This window comes from Saccopteryx leptura, chromosome 6, assembly GCF_036850995.1.
Source record: "Saccopteryx leptura isolate mSacLep1 chromosome 6, mSacLep1_pri_phased_curated, whole genome shotgun sequence".
Taxonomy (NCBI): Eukaryota; Metazoa; Chordata; class Mammalia; order Chiroptera; family Emballonuridae; genus Saccopteryx; species Saccopteryx leptura.
The window spans coordinates 22,221,920-22,234,096 of record NC_089508.1 but is presented as its reverse complement, the minus strand read 5'-3'; the positions used below and the strand labels follow the sequence as shown (position 1 = coordinate 22,234,096).

Genomic DNA, 12,177 nt, shown 5'->3' with positions numbered 1-12,177 from the left:
TGCATGCAGGAGTCTTTTTTTATGTTTCCAACTTCAGAAAAAATAAATAAATAAAATTAAAAATAAAATTGAAGGAGAAATAAAAAGCTTCCCAGATTAAAAAAAAAAAAAAGAAAGAAAGAAAGAAAAACAACTCAAGGAACTCATTACAGCCCAACCAATGCTGCAGAAAATGTTAAGGGGTCTGTTGTAAACAGCAGATCAAAGTGGGAAAAAAATATAGCAAAAGAGGAATACAGCTTTAAAGAATGAAATGGCAATAAACAAGTATATATCAATAATAACCTTAAATGTAAATGGATTAAATGATCAATTAAAAAACATAGGGTAGCTGCATGGATAAGAAAACAGGACCCATACATATACTGTCTACAGGAGACACACCTTAAAACAAGAGATGCACGTAGACTGAAGTAAAAGGTTTGAAAAAAAATATTTCATGCAAATAGAAATGAAAAAAAAGCTGGGGTAGCAATACGTATATCAAACAAAATGGACTTTAAAACAAAGGCTATAGTAAGAAATAAAGAAGGCCACTAAATAATGATAAAGGGAGCAATCCAGCAGGAAGATATAACCATTATAAGTATCTACACACCTAATATAGGAGCACCTAAATATATAAAGCAGACTTTGATAGATTTAAACGGCGAGATCAACAGTAATACTAAAATAGTAGGGGATTTCAATAACCCACTAACATCACTAGTTAGATCCTCAAGAAAGAAAATCAACAAAGAAACAGCAGACTTAAACAACACACTACATCAGAACTGGATTTAATAGATATCTTCAGAACCTTTCACCCTAAAGCAGTAGAATATACATTCTTTTCAATTGCTCATGGTACATTCTCTAGAATAGACCATGTGTTAGGGAATAAAAGTGGTCTCAACAAATTTAAGAACATTGAAATCATATCAAGCATTTTCTCTGATCATAATGGCATGAAACTAGAAATCAACCACAACAGAAAAACTAAAAAATTCTCAAACACATGAAAACTAAATAGCAGGTTTTTAAATAATGAATGGATTAACAATGAGATCAAACAAGAAATTTAAAAATTCCTAGAAACAAATGATAATGAGCATAAAACAACTCAAAATTTCTGGACACAGCAGAAGTAGTACTGAGAGGGATGTTCATAGCACTACAGGCATACTTTAAGAAGCTAGAAAAAGCCCAAATAAGTGACTTAACCCTGCATCTAAAAGATCTAGGAAAAGAACAGCAGGTAAAGCCCAGATGTAGTAGAAGAAAAGAAATAATAAAGATCAAAGTGGAAATAAATGACATAAAGGCTAAAGAAACAATACAGAGGATCAATGAAACGAGGGGCTGGTTCTTTGAAAAGGTAAACAAGATTGATGAACCTTTAACTAGACTCACCAAGAAAAATAAAGACAGGACTCAAATAAATAAAATTAGAAATGAGACTGGAGAAATAACAACTGGCACAACAGAAATACAAAGGATTGTAAGAAAATACTATGAAGAACTGTATGCCAAAAAACTAGACAACCTAGATGAAATGGACAAATTCCTTGAAACATACAATCTTCCAAAATCAATCTGGGAGAATCAGAAAACCTAAACAGACCGATTACAACAAATGAAATAGAAACAATTATTAAAATACTCCCAACAAAGAAAAGTCCTGGGCCTGATGGCTTCACAAGTGAATTCTAACAAATATTCAAAGAACTAACTCCTATCCTTCTCAAGCTATTTCAAAATTTTCAAGACGAAGGACGACTTCCAAGCTCCTTTTATGAGGTTAACATAGTTCTGATTCCAAACCAGGCAAAGGTGACACAGAGAAAGAAAATTATAGGCCAATATCCCTGATGAATATAGATGCCTAAATCCTCAACAAAATATTAGCAAACAGGATCCAGCATTATGAAAAAAATCCCACATGATCAAGTGGGATTTATTCTGGGGAGGCAAGGCTGGTACAATATTTGTAAATCAATCAATGTGATTCATCATATAAACAAAAGTAAGGAGAAAATCTACATGATAATTTCAATTAATGCAGAAAAAGCATTAGATAAAATTCCAGCAATCATTCATGATCAAAACTCTCAGCAAAACTGGAATACCGGGAACATACCTCAACATGATAAAGGCCATCTATGAGAAACCCACAGCCAACATCATACTCAATGGGCAAAAATTAAAAACAATCCCCTTAAGATCAAGAACATGGCAGGGGTGCCCCCTTTCACCTCTTTATTCAACATAGTTCTGGAAGTCCTAGCCACAGCAATCAGACAAGAAGAAGAAATAAAAGGCATCCAAATTGGAAAAGAAGTAAAACTATCATTATTTGCAGATTATATGATATTGTATATAGACAACCCTAAAGTCTCAGTCAAAAAACTACTGGACCTGATAAATGAATTCAGCAAGGTGGCAGGATATAAAATTAATACTCAGAAATCAGAGGCATTTTTATACACCAACAATGAACTGTCAGAAAGAGAAATTAAGGAAACAATCCCTTTCACTATTGCAACCAAAAAAATAAAGTACCTAGGAGTAAATTTAACCAAAGAGATTAAAGACTTGTACTCAGAAAATTATAAAACATTGATAAAAGAAATCAAGGAAGATACAAACAAGTGGAAGCATATACCGTGCTCATGGTTAGGAAGAATGAACATCATTAAAATGTCTATATTATCCAAAGCAATTTATAAATTCAATGCAATACCAATGACATACTTCAAAGATATAGAACACATATTCCAAAAATTTATATGGAACCAAAAAAGAACACGAATAGCCTCAGCAATCTTGAAAAGGAAGAAAAAAGTGGGAGGTATCACACTTCCAGATATCAAGTTATACTACAAGGCCATTGTACTCAAAACAGGCCTGGTACTGGCATAAGAACAGGCATATAGATCAATGGAACAGAACAGAGAACCCAGAAATAAACCCACACCTTTATGGACAACTGATATTTGACAAAGGAGGTAAGAGCATACAATGGAGTAAAGACAGCCTCTTTAACAAATGATGTTGGGAAAATTGGACAGCTACCTGCAAAATAATGAAACTAGACCACCAACTTACACCACTCACAAAAATAAACTCAAAATGGATAAAAGATTTAAATGTAAGCCATGAAACCTTAAGCATCTTAGAAGAAAACATAGGCAGTAAGCTCTCTGACATCTCTCACAGCAATATATTTGCCGATTTATCTCCCTGGGCAAATGAAATAAAAGACAGGATAAACAAATGGGACTATATCAAACTAAAAAGCTTTTGCACAGCTAAAGACAATAAGAACAGAATAAAAGACAAACTACACAGTGGAGAACATATTCGACAATATGTCTGATAAGGGGTTAATAACAAAAATTTATAAAGAACTTGTAAAACTCAACATCAGGAAGACAAACAATCCAATCAAAAAATGAGTGAAAGAAATGAATAGACACTTCTCCAAAGAAGACATACAGATGGCCAATAAGCATATGAAAAAATGTCAATATCACTAATCATTAGAGAAATGCAAATTAAAACCAAAATGAGATATCACCACACACCAGTCAGAATGGCGCTCATCAACAAACACAGAATAAGTGCTGGCGAGGATGTGGCGAAAGGGAATGCAGACTGGTGCAGCCACTGTGGGAAATAGTATGGAGATTTCTCAAAAAATTAAAAATCGAACTGCCTTTTGATTTTAGGAACTATCCCACTTTTAGGAACATAGCCTAAGAACATCATAGCACTGTTCCAAAAGGAGAAATGCACCCCCATGTTTATGGCCACATTGTTCACAATAGCAAAGATCTGGAAACAGCCCAAGTGTTGGTCAGAGGATGAGTGGATTAAAAAGCTTTGGTACATATATACTATGGAATACTACTCAGCCATAAGAAATGATGACATCGGATCATTTACAACATGGGTGGACCTTGATAACATTATACTGAGTTAAATAAGTAAATCAGAAAAAACTAAGAGCTATATGATTCCATACATACATGGGACATAAAAATGAGACTCAGAGACATGGACAAGAATGTGATGGTTACGGGGGGGGGGGGGAGGAGGGTTTGGGGAGGGAGGGGCACAAAGAAAACCAGATAGAAGGTGACGGAAGACAATTTGACTTTGGGTGAGAGATATGCAATGAAATCAAATGTCAAAATAACCTGGAGATGTTTTCTCTGAACATATGTACCCTGATTTATCAATGTCACCCCACTAAAATTAATTTAAAAAAAAAGGAAAGCCGTGGCCAGAAAAAGGTACTAAAGCTGAAGGGCCCCTGCTGCAGTAGTCGTCCAGACTCCAACATTGATGTGGACCATCTCCACGCTGCTGCTCTGAGCTCTGACCAAAGGCAGCCAAGAGGAACACGCCCATGGGGCCCCCTTAAGCTGTACCCAGACACGCCAAAAGGATTTGTGAGTAACAAATTGCCTGTGTGATTATTGCAACTTAAAAAAAGAGAGAGAGAGAAAGAGAGAATCAAAGCCTGACCTGTCTTAATAAAAAGCCTATGATTTTTTTTTTTTCTTTTTTTTCATTTTTCTGAAGCTGGAAACAGGGAGAGACAGTCAGACAGACTCCCGCATGCGCCCGACCGGGATCCACCCGGCACGCCCACCAGGGGTGGTGCTCTGCCCCCCAGGGGGCGATGCTCTGCCCATCCTGGGCGTCGCCATATTGCGACCAGAGCCACTCTAGCGCCTGAGGCAGAGGCCACAGAGCCATGCCCAGCGCCCAGGCCATCTTTGCTCCAATGGAGCCTTGGCTGCGGGAGGGGAAGAGAGAGACAGAGAGGAAAGCGCAGCGGAGGGGTGGAGAAGCAAATTAGCGCTTCTCCTATGTGCCCTGGCCGGGAATCGAACCCGGGTCCTCCGCACGCTAGGCCGATGCTCTACCGCTGAGCCAACCGGCCAGGGCTCTATGATTTTTATAGTACATTAGGGGGTTAAAAAAACAGAAAATTCTGCAAGGGGCAGGCTGATAATACAAGTGATTAAAATGGAATGTAAAAACAACAGCAGGGAAAACTTGATAACGGGCAACAACATTGAGCCTTTGCATCTATTAGACCAGGGGTCAGGAACTTTTTTGGCTGAGAGAGCCATGAATGCCACATATTTTAAATTGTAATTCCGTGAGAGCCATACAACGACCCGTGTACGTTCTGCATTATCCAATAAAAATTTGGTGTTGTCCTGGAGGACAGCTGTGATTGGCTCCAGCCACCCGCAACCATGAACATCAGTGGTAGGAAATGAATGGATTGTAATACATGAGAATGTTTTGTATTTTTAACATTATTATTTTTTTTATTAAAGATTTGTCTGTAAGCCAGATGCAGCCATCATAAGAGCCACATCTGGCTCACGAGCCATAGGTTCCCGACCGCTGTCATAGACACTCATGAGTGGTGGAGACTGATGAATGAGAGAGCCTGTGCCTTTTTCCCCAACTCTGACCTTTGTCTTCTCAAACCATATTCCAGTGTTGATAAGTCTTACCATTTTCAAAAGAACTTAGAAATCTAACTATTCACAAGAGCCCTTCTGTGATTTTTAAATGCTGAAAACAAATCTACTTTCAAAACTAACTATAAGTTACCACCCCCCCCCCCAAAAAAATAATACACATCTGAGGGCCTGATCTAGCCTGTAGTTTCTGAATGTGTAACCTCTGCATTATGCAATGCAGCTGATAAGTACGACTGGGGGAAATTATGAGCAGAAACCAAACCAAAAACAGTTTTTACTGCCCTTCTGAGTAGTGTGGCCCCCAGATTTAGTACATTTGTGAACTGTGCACTCTGGGGTGGTTGTGCAACTCCCAGTCCTCACTCTGCTCTTCACCGCAGGTGGAAATGAGACCTGTGTGTAATCCACACTTGGGTTTTGATGGCCTGAGCCTTGTTTCTGTGTATTCCCTGGATAGGCCTGGCCGTCTGGTGAGCAGAGGGGTTATAGTTCACCAGCAGTCATCTTTTGGCCATTTATTTTGAAATGCATCCAGCTGTCTGATGAAGGGGGTATCTCTGCATGCAGCCAGGTTTCTAAGGTATTGGCCTGCAGAAAGTTTCTTGAGGTCAGTATGAGTGGCAAGGAATACAAGGTAGGGCAAAAGTGGGTTTACAGCTGTGAGCACACAAACCACAGTTTATTCTTGTATCATTCATTAATTCTCATATTATTTTCCATATGAACAACGTGTAGACCTACTTTTGGCCCACCCTGTACATCTATGTTTGAAAGTCTGGGGAACTGCTTTTTCTGTATTCTTTCAGTTGAGGTGTGGCAGATGCATTTCGTTGCACTGGTCTCATCCCTTGTCTGTATCCCTATTACTTCTTTTCCTCTCCTTTTCTTTTTTTCTGATCTTAATCACTACCTTAAATGACTCGCATGTATTACTGGGTTTCTGTATGACTCGCATGTATTACTGGGCTTCTGTATGACTAGTTAGCAACAGAAAGATAACTGCTCACTGCTGAAACATGGTTGCTTTAACGTCGCTTGGATGCTGTCTTCCCTGCTGGCCTCTGAACCTCTGGGCCAGGATCAGCTGCAAGTGCAGCGCAAATCGTTGCTGAGAGATGCCTAAAGCAGAACGCTGGGGAGTTAGCGGGAGGGCACACTTTGGAAATAAGGGATTTGACTTCTATTTATTTTGAGTCTATACTTTTCCAAATCCCATAAATGTAACTGTGCCATCAGCAAGGAAACATTTGCCATGGGGTTTAGGGAGGGTCCTTGGGGCAAGAAGGAACATATTCTCTAAGATTTAGCATGTTTATAAAACTTAAAAATGTTTTCTTTCTGTTTGTATACACTGAATCCTGGAAAGCTACCTTAATATTCAAAGGTTTTTGTCTTGGCAAAATTAGAGATCTTTCAGAAAGCAGACCAGCTGGTTGATAGTGGAAAATAAGTTTTTTCAATAGCTTCCTCTTTTTCCCTTTTACAGACTGTATTTCATTTTCTCTAAACTCTCTAAACTCCCCCCATTCATCCCTACCTACTCAAATGCATCAACCCAAACAACTAATTTTCTTGTTGAATAAATACTGGAGAGATTATGGGATAAATGTAGTATAGATCTAGATCAAGATGGCTCTAGGAAGACATGCCTGTAGAGTTGTATTCAGCTCTATACATCTATGCACAGTGGCTGGAAATTTGGACTCTCTAGCAAGCGAAAGTCTTTTCATGACAAAGAATAGAGTACCTGGCCCTGGCCGGTTGGCTCAGCGGTAGAGCGTCGGCCTGGCGTGCGGGGGATCCGGGTTCGATTCCCGGCCAGGGCACACAGGAGAACCGCCCATTTGCTTCTCCACCCCCCCCTCCTTCCTCTCTGTCTCTCTCTTCCCCTCCCGCAGCCAAGGCTCCATTGGAGCAAAGATGGCCCGGGCGCTGGGGATGGCTCCTTGTCCTCTGCCCCAGGCGCTAGAGTGGCTCTGGTCATGGCAGAGCGACGCCCCAGAGGGGCAGAGCATCGCCCCCTGGTGGGCAGAGCGTCGCCCCTGGTGGGCGTGCCGGGTGGATCCCGGTGGGGCGCATGCGGGAGTCTGTCTGACTGTCTCTCCCTGTTTCCAGCTTCAGAAAAATAAATTTAAAAAAAAAAAAAAAAAGAATAGAGTACCTCATTCAGCTTTGGGCTGAGCCAAGCCTAGGAGGTCTGTCCTGTCATTTGGTCATTCCTAGATCAATGATACCCTAAATACCTAATGACCAATCAGTTACATTCCCTGGAGCTCATGTTGATTGTAGATCATCCCGATGTTTGATTCACTCTGGAACCTACAGCCCATTCTATGTTAGGTATGTGATTGATTCACATTCCTGGAGGCCCTCAGTGGAAATGAAGTCTCAGGGTTCCTACTGACAATACAGGGACTGTCCGAGGGCTACCTGAGAACTTGACTATAGATACCTTGTGACAGACAGAGAGGAGTCCGGATTCCCTTAAGCCATCATCACTTTACTTAAAAAATAAAGGAGAGGGTCATAGAAACCAGCTTTGGGTATGTTATGTTTTAAGGTTTCATTCATACACACAAAACTCTAACATTGTATTTTATAAGCTTTGGATAAAGTCTTCTGGCATCTTGATACTAATAATAAAATTATAGTGTATTCATAAAGAACAGAGAGAAGGAACACCTGTGCCCTTTAAATGCCACAAAGTGACTACTTCTTCATATCGTGTGTGGATTTGTAATAAACTCCATGGATAACTGAGTCTGTAAAGCCGTGGCTGGCCCCTGGATAACTCACAGTGCACACCCTATCATAGAGGGCTGGTGACTTCCTAGTTTCTCAGAGGTATTGTCCCCATTTGGCTGAAACTCACTCACTTTATAATTTGCTGTGGATAGTAAATTCAAGTAAGAGAAGGAGATGTTTTATCCAATTATTCTATCAAGAGAGCGTGCTGCTTTGAAGTAATTCTCAATGCTGGTGTGTTGGAGGCCTTTCCGAAGGCACAAGTCAGCTCCCTGTGACATGTTTTGAAGTCTCCCACTTGGGTTACTTACTAAACTCACCCAGTCCCGGGAAAGCATTCTTCTTTTCACACATCTGCTCGGGTGTCCAGATTACCCTCCCCTATGGTGGCTTTGACGCTGGTCTGGAGACCAGCAGACCTGCCTCTCCCCTTATGTGCTGCAGTGGTTTAAATTTAATTTTCCGGCCCTGGCCAGTTGGCTCAGTGGTAGAGCGTCGGCCTGGCGTGTGGAAGTCCCGGGTTCGATTCCCGACCAGGGCACACAGGAGAAGCGCCCATCTGCTTCTCCACCCCTCCCCCTCTCCTTCCTCTCTGTCTCTCTCTTCCCCTCCGCAGCAGAGGCTCCATTGAAGCAAAGATGGCCCGGGCGCTGGGGATGGCTCTGTGGCCTCTGCCTCAGGCACTAGACTGGCTCTGGTCGCAACAGAGCGACGCCCCAAATGGGGTGGATCCCGGTCAGGCGCTTGCGGGAGTCTGTCTGACTGCCTCCCTGTTTCCAGCTTCAGAAAAATACAAAAAAAAAAAAAAAATTTAACTTTCCCCCCATCTCTGAATCCACCTTTTGAATTACAAATGCTGATACAATCCAAGAGAGGATGTTACAGTAATGATAGTAGACAAAGAAGAGGACCATAAAATATCATCTGAAGAAAATAACCAGCTGCAACACTATCTCCAGGGCACACACCCCAGCATCCATGCATGCAGACAGCCCCTGCTGATATATGGGAGTCTGCTGGCCATTTTGTTTACGATAACTAGGAAAGGAAAAATGAGCCCTATTTCAGTGCGTTCATCCTAAGATGATGACACAGTAGAATCTCCTCGCAGGTAGACCAAGACAGCTCAGTTAATCACCATTTTTCACTCAGGGGACTCAAGTGCCGTGCAGATGCATTGGGGCCCTGGAGACGGAGATATTCATTGGGTCGCGATGCTATTCTCTTCTCTCATTCCATCTAATGTAATAAACGGCAGTCCTGGCATCCAAGTGATATGTGCTGGCTTTTAGAGTCCCAAGCCTTTAACATGTACATGATTCACTCCACAGAACTAAACAAATTTTCAGAAAGAAATGTCATATCATTATAATTTTAATAACTTTACAGCTTCGCTCCATCTCCTCCATTACCAGACTACTCCTAGCTACAATCATCTTTTGCCAGAAGCCTCTAATTTATTTCTCTGTATCTGCAGCTGCTCACCTTCAAACAGTGTTGTGTTGAATTGATTTTAGTATCTAAACCACCCTTAATGGAATCTGAGATAGATTAGTGCATGCCTACATTTGGTGATTTCTTTTGTATTTTGTCTTAGCATAGTAGAAGTGTGCTTCCTTCACCTTGAGCAGGTATAGGCTCCTTGCCCTTTGACCTTCCCACTTATATTTGAGTTGTTCTGAATGCGTTAATGTAAATTTTTGGTCAAAAATTGAAAAAAGAAATCATAACTAGCCATAAATTATGCAGGGTTCTATAACAAGGTTCAGAGAACTTTTTCTCTCGTGGGCTGGACTCACTAGCCACATGATTTCTGTCTCAACTACTCAGCATTGCTGTTATAATGCAAAAGCAGACAAAGACAGTATGTAAATGATTGAGCACAGCTGTGTCCCAATAAAACTTTATTTCCGTATATAGGCAATAGCCAGGTTTGGCTTGCAGTTTGCTGACCCCTGCTTCAAACCAATCTGTCTCCAATTTTTGCATACCCATTCTGCGAAGGAAGTGTAACAAAATGTAGTGAGCGTCATCAGGATTTCTGATCATCCCAAGCCCTAAATCTCTCAATTCTGAAAAGTATATATCATACTAAATCTTTTTTTTTTTTTTTAACTAGAAAATGGTATAATGGTTAGTCAGGGAATTCATCAATGGAAGTGACTGAGAAGGCTTTACTTATTGAACCAAAAATTTTTAGTTGAGGTTTATTATTCACATTGGTTCATTCACCTTGAAACCATAATGTTAACTCAATCTGTCACTTGAAAAGGAAGTAACTAGTAAAGCACTGTGGGGAGTCACTTCATGTTTCACCGCAACTACAGAGAAGGTCTCGAAAGGGTGTTTGCTGTTTACAGGTCTGTCTTCTGTGGGGGGCCTGCCATGCATCCTCGGGCTGGACTGTCGAGCTTTAAGAGAGGGAGTTTCTCCTTTGCAGCCTGCTCAGAACTGAACAGACATCTTTGTAGAAACTGATTAGTCTGCAGAGAAAGATCAAGAGACTAAACTGGAGTTGGAACTATCAGCTCATTTCATTGTCCCAGGGGAGAAGTACTGGGGGCCTGACTTACTTAGGGGTTAGCAGCAATCACTAAAAGAAGGGGGTTTCCAAACCAGACAGGGAAAATAACAAAGGACATGTATTTTAGACCTACCACTTTCTGGCTGTGTGAGCTTGCATTTCCAAGTTTATATCTGTAAAATGGGCCCTTGAGCACAGCATAGAGTAGGAAGAGTGTCTAGAGTTGATCCACACATGCTCACTGCTTACCCTGTTCTTTAAGGACTAGACCACAATTTTAGATGAAACATAGAATAATGGACGTATGTGTACAAACAGGCATGCATTAGTGTACACCTGTGTATTGTGTGTATGTGTTGTGTGTATGCATATGCATATTATAGAAGGAAGATTGTGGGGAATAATCTAAAACATACAGGTAAATATTTGTAAAATGGTTACTATCACGCATTATATTCTTTACGGATATTTGTTGAATGACTGATATTTTGGACTCTCCTTGTGAAAAGTTTCTTAATAATGGTACTGTTGATATCACGGGCTAGATATGTCTTTGTTGTATATTGTCGAATATTTAGTAGCATTCCTGGCCTGGTGTGTACCCACTAGATGCCAGTAGCACCCCACCCCAAGTTGTGACAACCAAAAATGTCTCCCGATTTTACCAAATGTCTTTGGGCACAAAATTACCCCCAGTTGAAATTACTACCCCAGTAGAATCAAGTTATTAATATAAGGAAATAGTTCTGGCAAACACCTGGAGGGCTTGTAAGCATGGAGATTGCTGGGCCTCAATCTAGAGATTCTGATCCTAGGGGTCTGACATTAGATCCAATAATTTGCGTTTCTAACACCTTCCCAGGTGATGCTGCTGCCGGTGGTCCCAGGTCCATGGGAAATCACCAAATGTAGGCATGCACTAATCCATCTCAGATTCCATGTAAGTAAGAGGGTCATGAAAAATTTTAGATGATTTAAAATGCACTTCCTAATTCTGAGGATTATAATGTTATTACCATTAGCACAGGGCTGAAGGTCTTTCTGTTAGGCCCACTGGGTGGTTTTCTCACAGCGATGGTAGAGATCTGGGGTGAGAGCAAGGCATTAATGGGAGATGTTTGGTCTGCCCTGGGTTTCAGTCGCCACTGCCCTGGCAGCTGTCACCCGAATCCTGCCAGGAGACTGTTCCAAGTCTCAGCCTCACATTGGGGCTCCTACAAGAATGAACTTCAATTTTTGCTCTATTGTCCGACGAAACTACCGAACAAGGCAGTGTGACACTGGGGTCTGGGAAGAGAAGTGAATGTTCAGAGTGGACTTGAAGGACATGATGACTGAAGATGCCATTTTGTGACAGTGACCCTTAGGGCTCTGGCTCTGACTTGCATCTTATTTACTTGTATCCTTTGTCTTGTC

The 12,177-nt window shown here is 41.0% G+C and overlaps 1 protein-coding gene across 17 annotated transcripts in view; it reads left to right on the top strand.

Moving 5' to 3' along the window:
- Positions 1–12,177, top strand: part of NRXN3 (neurexin 3) — a 1,639,812-nt gene that overhangs the window by 1,432,140 nt on the left and 195,495 nt on the right. The gene's annotated exons all lie outside the window — the stretch shown is intronic.